The sequence below is a fragment of the Erythrolamprus reginae genome, chromosome 1, assembly GCF_031021105.1.
Source record: "Erythrolamprus reginae isolate rEryReg1 chromosome 1, rEryReg1.hap1, whole genome shotgun sequence".
NCBI lineage: Eukaryota > Metazoa > Chordata > Lepidosauria > Squamata > Dipsadidae > Erythrolamprus > Erythrolamprus reginae.
In genome coordinates, this window is record NC_091950.1 from 89603125 (window position 1) to 89620100 (window position 16976).

The window sequence follows — 16976 nt, forward strand, 5'->3', positions numbered from 1 at the left end:
CACAGCTCACATTAGAGAAACATCTTTCAGCTGTGGCGAGGGGGGCGTTTGCCCAGGTTCGCCTGGTGCATCAGTTGCGACCCTATTTGGACCGGGAGTCACTGCTCACAGTCACTCATGCCCTCATCACCTCGAGGCTCGACTACTGTAACGCTCTCTACATGGGGCTACCTTTGAAAAGTGTTCGGAAACTTCAGATCGTGCAGAATGCAGCTGCGAGAGCAATCATGGGCTTTCCCAGATATGCCCATGTTACACCAACACTCCGCAGTCTGCATTGGTTGCCGATCAGTTTCCGGTCACAATTCAAAGTGTTGGTTATGACCTATAAAGCCCTTCATGGCACCGGACCAGATTATCTCAGGAACCGCCTTCTGCCGCACGAATCCCAGCGGCCAGTTAGGTCCCACAGAGTGGGTCTTCTCCGGGTCCCGTCAACGAAACAATGCCACTTGGCGGGACCCAGGAGAAGAGCCTTCTCTGTGGCGGCCCCGGCCCTCTGGAACCAACTCCCCCCAGAGATTAGAATTGCCCCTACCCTCCTTGCCTTTCGTAAGCTACTCAAAACCCACCTCTGCCGCCAGGCATGGGGGAATTAAGACTTCTCCCCCTAGGCTGATACAACTGTATGTATGGTATGTTGTACGTATGTTGGTTTTATACATTAGGGGGTTTTAAGTTAGTTTTTAGTATTGGATTTTTACTGTATATTGTTTATGACTGTTGTTAGCCGCCCCGAGTTTTCGGAGATGGGCGGCATATAAATTCAATAAATAATAATAATAATAATAATAATAATAATAATAATAATAATAATAATAAAGTGACAGCCAGCATAACATGTGACCTTAACCGAAATGGCACATTATTAAAATGTACACGCAAGAATTAGAACCACAATTTTTTTAGATACAACTTTTAGCAGAGAAAGGATCATTTCTCAGTGAACTCTACTTTCGATGGCTGCCTGCCTTGTTTTCCCCAAAATAAGACTTCCCCTGATAATAATTTATTTATTTATTTTTATTTATTATTAGAGTTAGAAGGGACCTTGCATGTCATCTAGTCCAACCCCCAAATAAGCCCAATCAGGCTTTTGAGTGCATGGTGATAAGGCCAAGTGCTTATTTCAAGGTTTAAAAAAAATATAAGACAGGATATTATTATCGGTAGTTATTTGTTTTCCTTTGCCACATGTTGACCTAATGGATGAAATTGCTGATTATAGATTGTTGAATGGTGAATAATATACATCAAACTCCACATTTTGGTTCAACTACTTAGATACAACTATTTAATCATACCTCTAAAATAAGGAAATAGTATGTGTGATAGATTCCTTCGTATTATATATTCCATTGAGAGGAAATGATAGAGTAGAAAGAGCAGTATTAAGCCCAGATGCATCTCTATCTTGACAAGAATAAATAATTAGCTCTGAATAAATGGAGAAACTTTGATCAATGTCTAGAAACTGGCAAATCTGAGGTCCTTGGGGAAACTGAGGATTCTGGAAGCCAAACCTATTAACATTTAACAAAGATTTGGAAGTAGTGAAAAGAATTATTATTTCTCATGAAGCCGGAATGAAGTCTTTAGAAGTAAAGGAACAGTCTCATGACAGATTGAATGCAAACTATAAATTGTATTCAGAGATCATAGGCAATTCATAGATATGGCTTAATGAGTGTACCTTAGGTTTATAGCAGCAGATGCCTTTGTTAATATTTATGGAAAAATGTATTAATGGAGTCTTTTTATTGCCCATTGATTTTAAATTTGAGATACTGGATGGTTACAGATTAAGAGCAAAATGCAATTTGAACAGCTATATTTAAATTAGAGGTACAATATTCAGAATAAATTGAGTACTCTTTCAAGAGCAGCAATCACTTAATCTGAACTATTTTTTTAAAGGCACAAATACAGTGGTGCCTCTACTTAAGAACTTAATTCGTTCTGTGACCAGGTTCTTAAGTAGAAAAGTTTGTAAGTAGAAGCAATTTTTCCCATAGGAATCAATGTAAAAGCAAATAATGTGTGCAAACCCATTAGGAAAGAAATAAAAGTTCGGAATTTGGGTGGAAAGAGGAGGAGGAAGAAGACGAGGAGGAGAGTTGCTGCCGAAGGAAGAAGGTGAGGTGAGGGGAATCAAAACTTTAAGGCTTAAAAAAAAAGCACGTACACTGCGCCAGAGAGAGAAACCCAGCTGGAATGGCAGGAAACTGGTCATGTCTTTGTGCCGCTCTCAAATTTCCTGAGAAATTTTTTCCGGGCTCAGGTTCTTAAGTAGAAATGGTTCTTAAGAAGAGGCAAAAAAATCTTGAAAAGTTCTTAAAGTAGAGGCATTCTTAGATAGAGGTGCCATTGTATTGCCGTATTTTGGGGAGTACGAGATGCACCTTAGTTTTGGGGGAGGAAAATAGGGAAAAAATAATCTACTTACCAGGTATTCATCTTGCTACTCTTTAGGCTGGTCAGTTGCAGCACATTAGTTTGCTGGTTTTGAGCCCACGTGCTTGCTTTTTATCCCCTGATTGGGGATAATAACTGTTTCTAAAACACTTCACTTTTCTATCTCTTCAGAGAGAAACAAGAAAATCAGGCCAAAGGGAAGATCGCTTCACTAGCAAAGCACAGAAGATTGCTTCACTGTTAGCACCTTGATAGGGCTGAAAAAAGGCTCAGCTGACTTTCGGAGAGAGCAGGAATGAAAGAAGCAGGCAAAGGGAAGATCGCTTCACTAGCAAAGCACAGAAGGTTGCATTAGCACCTCATTATGGCTAAAACAAAGTTTAGTAAAAGCTACATTTGGAGTAAAAGACCCATCCAAATTTTCAACCTCTTTTAGGGAGGGAAAAGGTGCATCTTATACTCCGAAAAATATGGAATGTTACATGATAGCTAATGATAATTCAATCTACAAGCCTTCCTTAATAGTTTCCCAGTTGAATGCAACAGAACCTTTATAGATTCACAGATACCTACTGTATATTATTAAAGGTTTATAGTGAACAATATATGTTCAGTTTCAAATGCTATCACACTTAATATCTTGAGACTGTTTAATGAGAGAAACTAATGAATCAAGAATCAGTTTAAAAAATAGAGGCGTAGGAAGCCTTGTTGGAACTATAATTATATTTACAACAAGGCTTCTACTCCTCTATGACTCCACTTCTAACATGAAGTGCACTTCATTCACTCAATCACTATATCAAAGAACTTTTCAGTCTTTAAAAAGATTAGAATAACCAATAATCATTTATCTCCTGCTGTGTCCAAAATATAAATGGTACGATGAATAGAAACATAGAAACATAGAAGACTGATGGCAGAAAAAGACCTCATGGTCCATCTAGTCTGCCCTTATACTATTTCCGGTATTTTATCTTACAATGGATATATGTTTATCCCAGGCATGTTTAAATTCAGTTACTGTGGATTTACCAACCACGTCTGCTGGAAGTTTGTTCCAAGGATCTACTACTCTTTCAGTGAAATAATATTTTCTCACGTTGCTTTTGATCTTTCCCCCAACAAACTTCAGATTGTGTCCACTTGTTCTTGTGTTCACTTTCCTATTAAATACACTTCCCTCCTGAACCTTATTTAACCCTTTAACATATTTAAATGTTTTGATCATGTCCCCCCTTTTCCTTCTGTTTCCAGACTATACAGATTGAATTCATTAAGTCTTTCGTTAGTTGGGGGAAAGATCAAAAGCAACATGAGAAAATATTATTTTACTGAAAGAGTAGTAGATCCTTGGAATAAACTTCCAGCAGATGTGGTAGATAAATCCACAGTAACTGAATTTAAACATGCCTGGGATAAACATATATCCATCCTAAGATAAAATACAGAAAATAGTATAAGGGCAGACTAGATGGACCATGAGGTCTTTTTCTGCCGTCAGACTTCTATGTTTCTATGTTTCTATGTTTCCTGATACGTTTTATGCTTAAGACCTTCCACCATTCTTGTAGCCCGTCTTTGGACCCGTTCAATTTTGTCAATATCTTTTTGTAGGTGAGATCTCCAGAACTGAACACATCTGAATGTTATCAGATGCTTGTTTGCTTTTCTTAAAATTCAGGCTGAAAAAAGTGAACTAATATATAACATCACACTGTATAAACACCTGGCTAACGCTGTAATTAATTATTTTAGCATCTGGGTTAGACAAGGATATTCACCTATAACTCTTACATCTATTAGTGTATTTCTCATGATTTCATATTACTATAATTCATTCATTATGGAAAAAAATCTCTGTGGTTAATGGAAGTCGAAAACAGCTTGATTTATTTATTTATTTATTTATTATTTATTACTTGGATTTGTATGCCGCCCCTCTCCGAAGACTCGGGGCGGCTCACAACATGTAAAAAGACAAATCATAAGTAATCAACAATTTAAAATTTTAAAGATTTAAAAAACCCCACAAACTAACAGACTCACACACAAGCATACCATATATAAATTCAACGTGCCCAGGGGGGGGGATGTTTCAATTCCCCCATGCCTGACGGCAAAGGTGGGTTTTAAGAAGTTTACGGAAGGCAGGAAGAGTAGGGGCAGTTCTAATCTCCGGGGGGAGTTGGTTCCAGAGGGCCGGTGCCGCCACAGAGAAGGCTCTTCCCCTGGGGCCCGCCAACCGACATTGCTTAGTTGACGGGACCCGGAGAAGGCCCACTCTGTGGGACCTAATTGGTCGCTGGGATTCGTGCGGCAGGAGGCGGTCTCGGAGATATTCTGGTCCAGTGCCATGAAGGGCTTTAAAGGTCATAACCAACACTTTGAATTGTGACCGGAAACTGATCGGCAGCCAGTGCAGACTGCGGAGTGATGGTGAAACATGGGCATACCTGGGTAAACCCATGACTGCTCTCGCAGCTGCATTCTGCACGATCTGGAGTTTCCGAACACTTTTCAAAGGTAGCCCCATGTAGAGAGCATTACAGTAGTCGAACCTCGAGGTGATGAGGGCATGAGTGACTGTGAGCAGTGAGTCCCGGTCCAGATAGGGCCGCAACTGGTGCACCAGGCGAACCTGGGCAAACGTCCCCCTCACCACAGCTGCGAGATGTTGTTCTAATGTGAGCTGTGGATCGAGGAGGACGCCCAAGTTGCGGACCCTCTCTGAGGGGGTCAATAATTCCCCCCCCAGGGTAATGGACGGACAGATGGAGTTGTCCTTGGGAGGCAAAACCCACAGCCACTCCGTCTTATCCGGGTTGAGTTTGAGTCTGTTGACACCCATCCAGGCCCCAACAGCCTCCAGGCACCGGCACATCACTTCCACCGCTTCGTTGACTGGGCATGGGGTGGAGATGTAAAGCTGGGTATCATAGGCATATTGATGATACCTCACCCCATGTCCTTGGATGATCTCACCCAGCGGTTTCATGTAGATGTTAAATAGCAGGGGGGAGAGGACCGACCCCTGAGGCACCCCACAAGGGAGAGACCTAGGAGTCGACCTCTGTCCCCCCACTAACACCGACTGCAACCGGCCAGAGAGGTAGGAGGAGAACCACTGAAGAACAGTGCCTCCCACTCCCAACCCCTCCAGCCGGCGCAGAAGGATACCATGGTCGATGGTATCGAAAGCCGCTGAGAGGTCAAGGAGCACCAGGACAGAGGATAAACCCCTGTCCGGGGCCCGCCAGAGATCATCCATCAACGCGACCAAAGCGGTTTCCGTGCTGTAACCGGGCCTGAAACCCGACTGCTGGGGACCTAGATAATCGGCTTCTTCCAAGGACCGCTGGAGCTGGAGTGCCACCACCTTCTCAACAACCTTCCCCATAAAGGGAAGGTTGGAGACTGGACGGTAGTTATTAAGCACAGCTTGGTCCAGGGAGGGCTTCTTGAGGAGGGGGCGCACAAGCGCTTCTTTATAGAGTGATGGAAAAACTCCCCTCCCCAAGGAAGCATTGGTAATCTCCTGGGCCCAGCTCCGTGTCACCTCCCTGCTGGCCGAGACCAACCAGGAGGGACATGGATCCAGTAAACAGGTGGCGGAACTCACAGCTCCAATGGCCTTGTCCACTTCATCAGGTGTCACCAGATCAAACTCTTCCCAGACAGGTGGACAAGTACGTGCCCCAGTCACCTCGACTGACTCGTTGTCAGTCGACTCTGCTATACAATTGGAGTCGAGGTCGGCCCGAATCCGAGCGACTTTATCAGCGAAAAATGAGTTAAAGTCCTCGGCACTACTCTGCAAGGGCTCCCCAACTCCCCCCTGATTAAGAAGGGAGCGGGTCACCCTAAACAGAGCGGCCGGGCGGGATTCCGCTGATGCAATCAAGGCGGCATGGTACGCGCATCTTGCCGCCTTGAGCGCCACTTTGTAAGTCTTAATAAAAGCTCTTACAAGTGTTCGATCAGATTCAGACCTACTCTTCCTCCATCGCTTCTCTAGATGTCTCTTCTGGCGTTTCAACTCCCGGAGCTCCTCGTTGAACCATGGAGCTCTACGGGGTCTAGCGCCACGGAGAGGTCGCAAAGGCGCAATCCGGTCAAGGGCCTCTGCTGCAGCCTCGTTCCAGGCTTTCGCAAGAGACTCTGCCGAACTGTGGACAAGTGCCTCTGGTATAACCCCAAGCGCCGTCTGAAAGCCCTCTGGGTCCATCAGGCGTCTGGGGCGGAACATCTTAATTGGTTCCGCCTCCCTGCGGGGAAGGATTGGAGCCAGGAAGTCAAGCCATAGTAGAAAATGGTCTGACCATGACAAAGGCACTGCTTCTAAGCCCCTTAGTCTCAGACCATTACTCAGTTGCACTCCATCAATATATATGCCACATACAATGATAAAGGCAATGTAGAAAAATTATTTTCATATGATCACGATATTATGGCTGTTTTGGACAATTATCTATGCTTATTGAAATTCTACTGCAATATGATTATGTGTGTATGTGCATATAACATATTTTTGCTAATAATGAAAAGGAAGGGAAACTAGCATAGATCTATTTCAAGGTCTTTTGCTCTCTTCAACTAGCCATACCCTTACCAGGTTTTGAACCCTCAGCCACCCCGAGTCTTCGGAGATGGGCGGCATACAAATCTAAATAATAATAATAATAATAATAATAATAATAATAATAATAATAATAATAATAATAATATCCCGGTAGGGGTATGAGGACAATATAAATTTAATACTGTATATCTAAATGTTTAGATTGGATATGGTACATTTCAGTTAGATATAATCCAATTGTTAAAACTTCCATTGAGTATCTGGAGTAAGATAATGTAATTAAAATGGATATCGCATTATGTGTAATGTATATTTTAGAAGAAATTCCAGTGCTAATTCCTAGTAGATACTTTATACAGATTGACTAATGAGAACCAGTTTATGGTTGAAGGATAAAATCCTTCAAATATATTTGTTTGCCAAATTGAACATAACTGCCTTGTGATGCTGGCTTTAGCCTACCAGATTTTCATTTTTACAGTTCAGCCTTTATTTTAAAATCTATATTTGGAAAATCTCATAGGTCAAGATTTTTTAAAGTGTAAAATTCATCTACCAGTAGTATTATTTGTGAGTGACATTAATTCATGATAAAGTATCTTGGATCCAGTGGATCCCTTTTTTTTTAAGTCTGGATTTTAGATTTGTGTGTGTTTGTGGATGGGTGTGGGTGGGTGTGGGTGGGTGTGGGTGGGTGGGTGGTTGGTTGCTGGTGGTATTGTAGATTTGAGGGGGTTTTTTCACTTACACAATTTCATCTTGTCCAATCATAGCTCTCTTTCAGTTTCAAATCACATATGATTTTGGAAAGAAATTTAAGGTTTTAAGATGTAAATGAGGTGTTAGAATATATTCTTAATTTGATTACTGGTCACTTTATGAAGTTCTTTGCCACAACTGAGCCTGGGTTTCAGAAAAATGAATAATCTTTCGAAAATGTGAAGAAACCTACCTTCCTGATATCAAAGAATTGATTCAAAATAAGGTTCTGTTCCTTTAATAAAATCTTTGTCTTTTAAAAATGAGAAGATGAAATAGGACAGTTCCATATGATATAGATTTCATTGTCGTTTTAAGAATTGAATTCTAATTTGACACAAATGCTTGTAATATGGATCTTTCTTGTACAGTATTATTATTTTCTCCTATTTAGTTATTTAAATCTCTATAGTGCATTTGGCTGTTTTACTGTATATTTAACTATTGATGTGTTTCTTCTTCATTGGTGGTGTTGGTTTTTCATCATGTAATAAAAATAGAAGAAGAAAAATAAAAGGGAAGAATGCTAAGCTTGGATTCCTGGAATAGAAATTTATTTATTTATTGGATTTGTATGCTGCCCCTCTCCGTAGACTCGGGGCGGCTAACCATTTCTCCTCTCTTACAATGTGATATAGAAAGATTTGCCTCTGTGTTATGAATCATAATAGAATTGATATTTGCTTTTATATGGGCTTGGGCTACAAATTACAGGCCAGCAAGTTTTTCAGCCAATGACAATGACAGATTTACTTAACTTACTGCAATGATTTCCTGTTCACAAAATAGAGCTCATCACTTGTAGAATTCTGGAAGTATTAATTTCACTTGAATCCATTCTCTCACCAAAACCCTTTGGCAGCAATGATCATACATTATGAGGCTCATATTTCTTCAGGTTCAGGTTCCAAGTTGTTCAGGAAGCATGTCCCATTACCAACAGAGGTTGTGTAAAGGTTGCACCTCATAGAGGGGTATGTATATTTATTTATTTATTGATGAATTTATTTATTTAAAACATACGGTTTAGCTACAGTACCTATCTTACAACCAATTCTGCACAGCTGCTAATTAAATGGTGTTATCATATGCCCCCAAAATGTGAAATCACAGCTCTCAATTCTTCAGTGTGTGTTAGCCTTCATTTGCATCAAGTTCTTCTCAAGACCACTAGCATGTTGTAATGTATTGGCATAATTTATGTGCGGATCCAAGCAACGTGGCCTTTTGACATTGACAGATGGAAATTTTCTCAGTGCACAGATTTTCTAAGTGCTGTCCAAGATTTTTAAGTATGGCACCTAGTGTGCCAATAATAACTGGAACCACTACTGCCAGTTTATGCCAATAGTGTTTCAGTTTAAATGTTCGGGTCTTGATAGCTTGTGATCTTCTCCAATTTTTGGACTTCTATTGTATTATCTCCTATTATTACCACATCAATCTTTCTACGCTTTTTTCTTTCCAGCAATAGTTTAATCTGGTGTGTTATGAACAGAGACTTCATTAGTTTATATTCAGAAATCCCACAATATTTTAACCTGCTCATTTTCAACTTCTTTTTCAGCTATATGTTTATGTATTTATTTATAATTTGGATTTCTATGCCACCCTTCTCCCGTAGACTCAGGACGGCTTACAAAACCAGAATAATACAAAAAAGGGCATGTGAGAAACCCAAGGTTAAAACTAATTTAAAATTAATCTAAAACCCCAATTATTAAAAACAGTCATTCACATTCACTCCATTACACTCATTTATTTATTTATTTATTTGTTTGTTTGTTTGTTTGTTTATTCATTCATTCTTTCTTTCATTCATTCATTCATTCATTCATTCATTCATTCATTGGACTTGTATGCTGCCCCTCTCCGTGGACACAGGGCGGCTCACAACATATTAAAAAAAAACAATATACAATAAGACATCTGAAATCCAACTAATATAAATAACTAATCTAAAACCATTCTAAAAAGGCTAAAGCTTTTAAAAAATCATACAGATTCAAACTACAAAATATCACATACTCATTGGCCAGAGGCTAGGGTCTAGTCACCCCAAGCCTGCGGTATAAATAGATTTTCAGAATCTTGTGGAAGTCAAGGAGGGTGGGGGCAGTACGAATCTCTGGGGAGAGCTGATTCCAGAGGGCCGGGGCCCCCACAGAGAAGGCTCTTCCCCAGGCCCTGCCAAGTAACATTGTCTAGTTGATGTGACCTGGAGAAGGCCAACTCTGTGGGATCTAACCGGATGCTGGGATTCATGCAGCAGAAGGTGGTCCCGTAAGTAATCTGGTCCAATGCCATGTAGGGTATACGTGGCCAGAGCAGGCTACCACTGCTCAACAGCCCCAAACCAGCCAGCAGAGATAAGTTTTTAAAACCTTGTGAAATATACTCCTACCAATGTTTCCTCATCGGCATAATATTACAGAAGTTATAATGAATCATTTTGGCAGCTTGTTTGTATATTTTTGCCTCACAAAAATATGACAACATCAGCAACTAGATATCTAGAAGATTTTATTTTAGCTTTTTTAATGCACACCAATGGTAAAGTTCCTTGGGTTTTCTTTAATAACAAGTTGATGTCATTCAAACTGAGGGGCTCATCATATTGTACTCTATGTCGGTCCTTTTATATTGCCTATCTGTGTGGTTGTTATGGTCAAATACAGTATAGATTTAACATTCCCTTCTCCTGCCCAATATAAAATGATGCCTGCTACCCAATATGTTGTGGTTAGCTCTGGCCCAGCTCCTGCCCCAAGGACTGGGGATGTGGAGGAGACATCCACATGCTGCAGGCCTGTTTTGCCCCCGGTGGAATCTGCTGATAAGGCTCCTCTGACCAAGAAGACATGAGTGACAGGAAGGAGGAGAGTGTGGCAGACAGCTCAGAAGGAGATCAATTATCTAGCTCCTCCTTGGATTCAGAACAAGAGTTAATGATACAGCCACGCATGTGGAGAGCGATGCATAGGCAGCAACAACTGAGAGATTATTATCAAAGAAAATGAGGCCACCTGTGGTTGGGTGGGGCTGTGGTAATTAGTGAGGCTGCTATAAACAGCAGCCTGTGGGTTTGGCCATTGTGGAGGATTATCTGATCCTTGTGTTTTGTGACTGCTTTACTGACTTTGACCTTTTGTGTGCTGATTTTTCCCCGCTTTGAAACTAAACCAGAGCAAAGTGTGTTTCACTTTGTGAAAGAAGAAGGATTGTGAATTGCCTCACAGCTGCAAGCTAAGTATCACAGAACTGATAAGGGACTTGTGCAAATTACCAGTTTGTTTGGAGATGAGTGCTCTTTGCTATACCAAAAGAGGACTTAGGTTAAGTGAATTTTCATTATAAAGAACATTGTTTTGAATTTTCAAACGTGTGTGTGTCTGAAATTTGTACCTGTGAATTTTTGGGAGGATTCTACCAGAGAGCCCGACAGAACACCAATATATGTTCCCTATAACTTGTGTGCTCTAACCAGAAAGACCTTTACATCTTGGATGAATTTCCTGTAAGTATATACTGTTGGTATAGGATCCCAGCTTTCTTTGCTCTTTCCTCCTAGAAACCTCTCTACCACAGTGAGGGAGCATAGAAACATGGAAACATTGAAGACTGACGGCAGAAAAAGACCTCATGGTCCATCTAGTCTTCCCTTATACTATTTCCTGTATTTTATCTTAGGATGGATATATCTTTATCCCAGGCATGTTTAAATTCAGTTACTGTGGATTTACCAACCAGGTCTGCTGGAAGTTTTTTCCAAGCATCTACTACTCTTTCAGTAAAATAATATTTTCTCACGTTGCGTCTGATCTTTCCTCCAACTAACCTCAGATTGTGCCCCCTTGCGCTTGTGTTCACTTACCTATTAAAAGCACTTCCCTCCTGAAGCATAAAATGATTTGGAGTGAGATCATACCCTTCTGAAGTTTAATCATTTCAAATTGCAATTCATCAGGTATATATTCAAAAACACCAGCTTTTGAAATGGAAGGAATGACATTTTTCTTTTTTTAACCTTGACTTCAGAGAAAAGGGATATTGTCAATGTTTTTCTATAGCAGTTTCTGCCCTTCCCAATTAACCAATTATCTCAGCAAAGCAAAGCACAGAGCAGATTGCCGCTCCAGCCTACACAGTGTAGGCTCTCCTCCCAACACACATAGCTGGCATGCCTCAGGAAATGTGGTAAAGAGTAGGAGAGTCCCTTTTCCCCAATGAAGGAAAAAGTTCATGAGTACCAAATTATACAAGGTGTATTCTATACAAAAGAAAATACAGGTAACGAAGATATCAGTACAGGGACGAAGATAATTCATAATAGGAGAAAGTCAAAGCATTTGTTTGTTTGTTTGTTTGTTTTCTTTCTTTCTTTCTTTCTTTCTTTCTTTCTTTCTTTCTTTCTTTCTTTCTTTCTTTCTTTCTTTCTTTCTAGGAGCCTCCCGAAAATTCAAGGGTACAAATTGCAGACACACACACGTGTGAAAATTCAAAACAATGTTCTTTATCACAAAATTCAAAATAAACTAAGCACTCTTTTTGTATTGCAAAGAGCACTCGTCCCAAAACAACCGGGTAGTCTGTACAATTTCCCTTAAGCAGTCATTAAGTACTTAGTTAGCAGCTGTGAAGAAACTTCACACCCCTTCTTCTTCCAACAACACACACACACACGTTGCTCTGCTTTGGTTTCAAAGGTGTGAAAAATCAACAAAGTCCAGAAAACAACAACACACGATTCCTAAAGAACTGCGATCAGATACACTTTCACAATGGTGCTATTTATAGCAGCAGCCCTAATTACTGGAGCCCCACCCAACCACAGGGGGCCTCATTTTCTCTTGTAATAATCCCTCAGTTGTTGTCTCCTATGCATCACTCTACGCATGCGTGGATGTGTCATTAATTCTTGTTCAGGATCCAAGGATGATACAGATGATTGATCTCCTCCTGAGCTGTCTGCCAAACTCCCCTCTTCCCTGTCACTCATGCTTCCTTGGTCAGAGGAAGCTTCATCGGCAGATTCCATCGGGAGCAAAACAGGCCTGCGGCATGTGGATGTCTCCCCCACATCCACCTGCACATTCTGTGGGGCAGAAGCTGGGCCAGAGCTAACCACAACATCTTTCTTTCTTTCTTTCTTTCTTTCTTTCTTTCTTTCTTTCTTTCTTTCTTTCTTTCTTTCAATTTTTATGCCGCCCTTCTCCTTGGACTCAGGGTGGCTTACAACATGTTAGCAGTAGCACTTTTTAACAGAGCCTGGCTATTGCCCCCACAATCCAGGTCCTCATTTTACCCACCTCGGAAGGATGGAAGGCTGAGTCAATGTTGAGCCGGTGATGAGATTTGAACCACTGATCTACAGATCTACAGTCAGCTTCAATGGCCTGCAGTACAGCACTGTACCTGCTGCGCCACGCTGGCTCTAAATTTTGACCTAACCTTTTCTATGAAAGTTCTCTATGAACAATGCATTCATCAGACGCATTACTTTTATCTGTCCACCACCATCTCAAACCAGGAGCTGGTCATCAGGCTACATAGATTGGAGTTCCCAAAGAAAAAAACCACCAGCAGGAAGTGATTGCAAGGAGAGTGCTTAATGTAATATCCAATACAGTCATTTCTAGATTTCCCATCATGTGTCTTAACTTAGGAATCACTCCCAGCTTTGGGGGTTGTTTGTGTTATACGAATGTTTTGCCACAGTGTGGATAAAAATAAATTAAAAAATCAAGATCAGAAACACAGGTGCGCCCATGTTTCAGGGAGGTTTCTTTGCTTCTGCACATGCCAAACACGGGCGCACCTGCAGTTCCGTGCATGATTTTGCTGCCTCCACAGGTGTAGCAGCAAAATCGCGCTGACCCCGCAAAAACTTAGGAGCGGCGCCAGCGAGCACAATTTAGCATTCCGGCTCATAGCCCACCACTGGTTCTCTCTGAAAGTCAAATGGGATTTTCTTACACAGACATTTCCAGGAAACATGATTTTTGAAACCTCTAGGAAGTCCTTTAACTTTACTCTAATTTTTAACATTGCAAATAAAACCAACCACCAGTCTTTCTAGTTGCTTCCTACAAGTTTTCTTTTAGGTTTTTACTCTGCTGCAAGTTCTGCAATTTCCACAGAGCCCAGACTTAGAAATAGCTATTGTGTGGGCTAGAAGTTTCAAGGTCAGATTCAAAGAGCCTGAGACCAGCTGCATCCATTACCATAATAATGCTGTCCCTATTGAGAATCCAACAATATTCAGTCTCCTGGGGGTACATGGTCCCGAACAAGAGAGAAGAATTGAACCTGGGGACATGGATTGCTATGGATTTTGAGGTTTAAAGTTGGCAGTTGCTGGTTGTCTGTTCTAATTAAAAATTTTCTACTCTCTGTAATAAACCACCTTATCAAACAGCTGTGTGCTTGAGTGTCACCCTTCAGGTTAGAGTACTGTAATGGATTGGATAAAATCTGATAGTATCCATTTTTCTTGCTGTTTTTATGGGGGGGGAATGATTATCTGCCATTATATAATTATTATATTATCTACTAATTATAGATAATTATATTATCTACAATAGACCTCTCTCCTTTTCTAAGAGGTCTGTAAGGGCCATACATAAGCGCATTATTGTGCCTACCGTCTTTGTCCTTCTGTGCTATTATCCTTTTTATCACTTCTTATACTCTGTTATGTTAATACAAACTCTGATTCTATACTTGTTTGACAAATATATAATAAATTAAAAAAAATAAAATAAATAATATTATGACTCTCTTCAACTCTAGACCAGTGCCTTGCTTCTGGACGAAACCAAAACCAACCAGTATTTTTTATGTACACTGAGAGCATATGCACCAAAGACAAAATCCTTGTGTGTCCAATAAAGAATTCTGTTCTGTTCTATTCTATTCTATTCTATTCTATTCTATTCTACTCTACTCTACTCTATTCTATTCTATAGTACGGCAGTAAATCAGAAGTCTTTATTGGTTGCTGCTGCAGCTCTGCTAGTGGCAATGACAATAGAGTCAACTACCTTTCTTGAATAGTTAGTACTGTACTTGGCTCCTTGCCTGACAAGTATGATTGAAACCATGTAGCATTTATGAATTTTCTCTGTCTCTCTCCCCCTCTCCTACTCCCTCTCCCTCTCCAGATCAGTTGTAAAGTGGATGACCCTCTCTTCTGCAACAGAATGTTCTGCAACCTATGCCATTGTACTAACTTCATAGATAGACTGAGAACTTTGATTAAATGGTGGACAGCTAATGATGAGACTCTGTTTGTTTGTTTGTTTGTTTGTTTGTTTGTTTGTTTATATATTTGTCATACAAGTATAGAATTATAGTTTGTATTTAACATAACAAAGTATAAAGAGGTGATAAAAGGGATAATAGAAGGACAGGGACGGTAGGCACAATAGTGCGCTTATGCACGCCCCTTATGCTTAGTGCATGCGTATGGGGCTGACTGTCATTTGCTCACTAAGGATATGGCTAGAATGAACCAGCCTTATTTCATTACTTGATAAAATGCAAGATCAAATAATTTGGCAGGGCACCTGAGTTATGCATAGCTCTAAATTTTTTAATTTATTTTTATTTATTTTGTCCAGTACACAATACATAGAAGAGAATAGACATGAAGTAATATATATAAAGAAAAATATGAAATAGAGGAGAAGATAAATGAAAGGAAGAAAATATATATGATATATGAGATAAAGGAAAGACAATTGGACAAGGGACAAAAGGCACACTGGTGCACATGTAGGCCCCTTACTGACCTCTTAGGAACCTGGAGAGGTCAATTGTGGATAGTCTAAGGGAGAAATGTTGGGGGTTAGGGGTTGACACTATTGAGTCTGGTAATGAGTTCCATGCTTTGACAACTCGGTTGCTGAAGTCATATTTTTTACAGTCAAGTTTGTATTAGAAAGGTTGAGAACCACTGGTATAGGAGATATAGGAGAGTAATAGGACAGGGGACGGAAGGCACTCTAGTGCACTTGTACTCGCCCCTTACTGACCTCTTAGGAATCTGGATAAGTCAACCATGGATAATCTAAGAGTAAAGTGTTGGGGGTTTGGGGATGACACTATGGAGTCCGGTAATGAGTTCCACGCTTCGACAACATGGTTACTGAAGTCATAATTTTTACAGTCAAGTTTGGAGCGGCTAATATTAAGTTTGAATCTGTTGCATGCTCTTGTGTTGTTGCGGTTGAAGCTGAAGGTAGGACATTGCAGCATATGATCTTGTGGGCAATACTTAAATCGTGTTTTAGGCGTCGTAGGTCTAAGCTTTCTAGACCCAGGATTGTTAGTCTATTTTCGTAGGGTATTCTGTTTCTAGTGGAGGAGTGAAGAGCTCTTCTGGTGAAATATCTTTGGACGTTTTCAAGGGTGTTGATGTCCGAGATGTGGTATGGGTTCCAGACAGATGAGCTGTATTCTAGGATGGGTCTGGCAAAAGTTTTGTAGGCTCTTGTGAGTAGTGTGAGATTGCCGGAGCAGAAGCTACATAGGATCAGGTTTGAAGGATTGAAGGCTCAAAGAACTGCAAGACAATATAGGTAGGAAGGAGAGTTGCCATTGCCCCTCTTCATTCCCCATCCCTCTCCTCTCCGCCTGGCATGTGCTTATAAGTTGCTGAACCCTTGGAACTGTAAGCCGGCAAGGCTCCGCTGTCTGTGAGAGAGAAACCATGCTGGCACACATATGCTCTGAGTTTCTATTGTGGAGGTCAGGCTATTTTGCACAAATATATTGCTCTGCTAAGCCACCATCCCTTCAGGAGAGGTAGCTAAGTGCTTGTGCAGAAGGGAGGGAGCAGCAGCCTGGTTATTTTCCAAGCAGAAGCTGTAAGAGCTCCAGAGCTGAGTTGCCAAGAAATTGGGGAATGCAGCAGAGCACCTGGAGTAGCTTACAATAGAAAGAGAAATCAGTGCAATTAAACAGAATGAATAAAACAAATTGCCTAGTTGCCATTCTGTCTTTAAAGCCGTCCCCCCCAACCCCCCCCAAAACTAGATCAGTGATGGTTACCTTTTTTCTCCTTGGGTGCCGAAAGGGAGAGCGTGCGCGCTATCGCACATGCACAAGTGCCCACACCCATAATTCAATGCCTGGGGAGGGGCGAAAAAGGCTCCCCCCATCCCCCAGAGGCCCTCTGAAGGCTGGAAATGGCACATTTCCCAACTTCTGGTGTTCT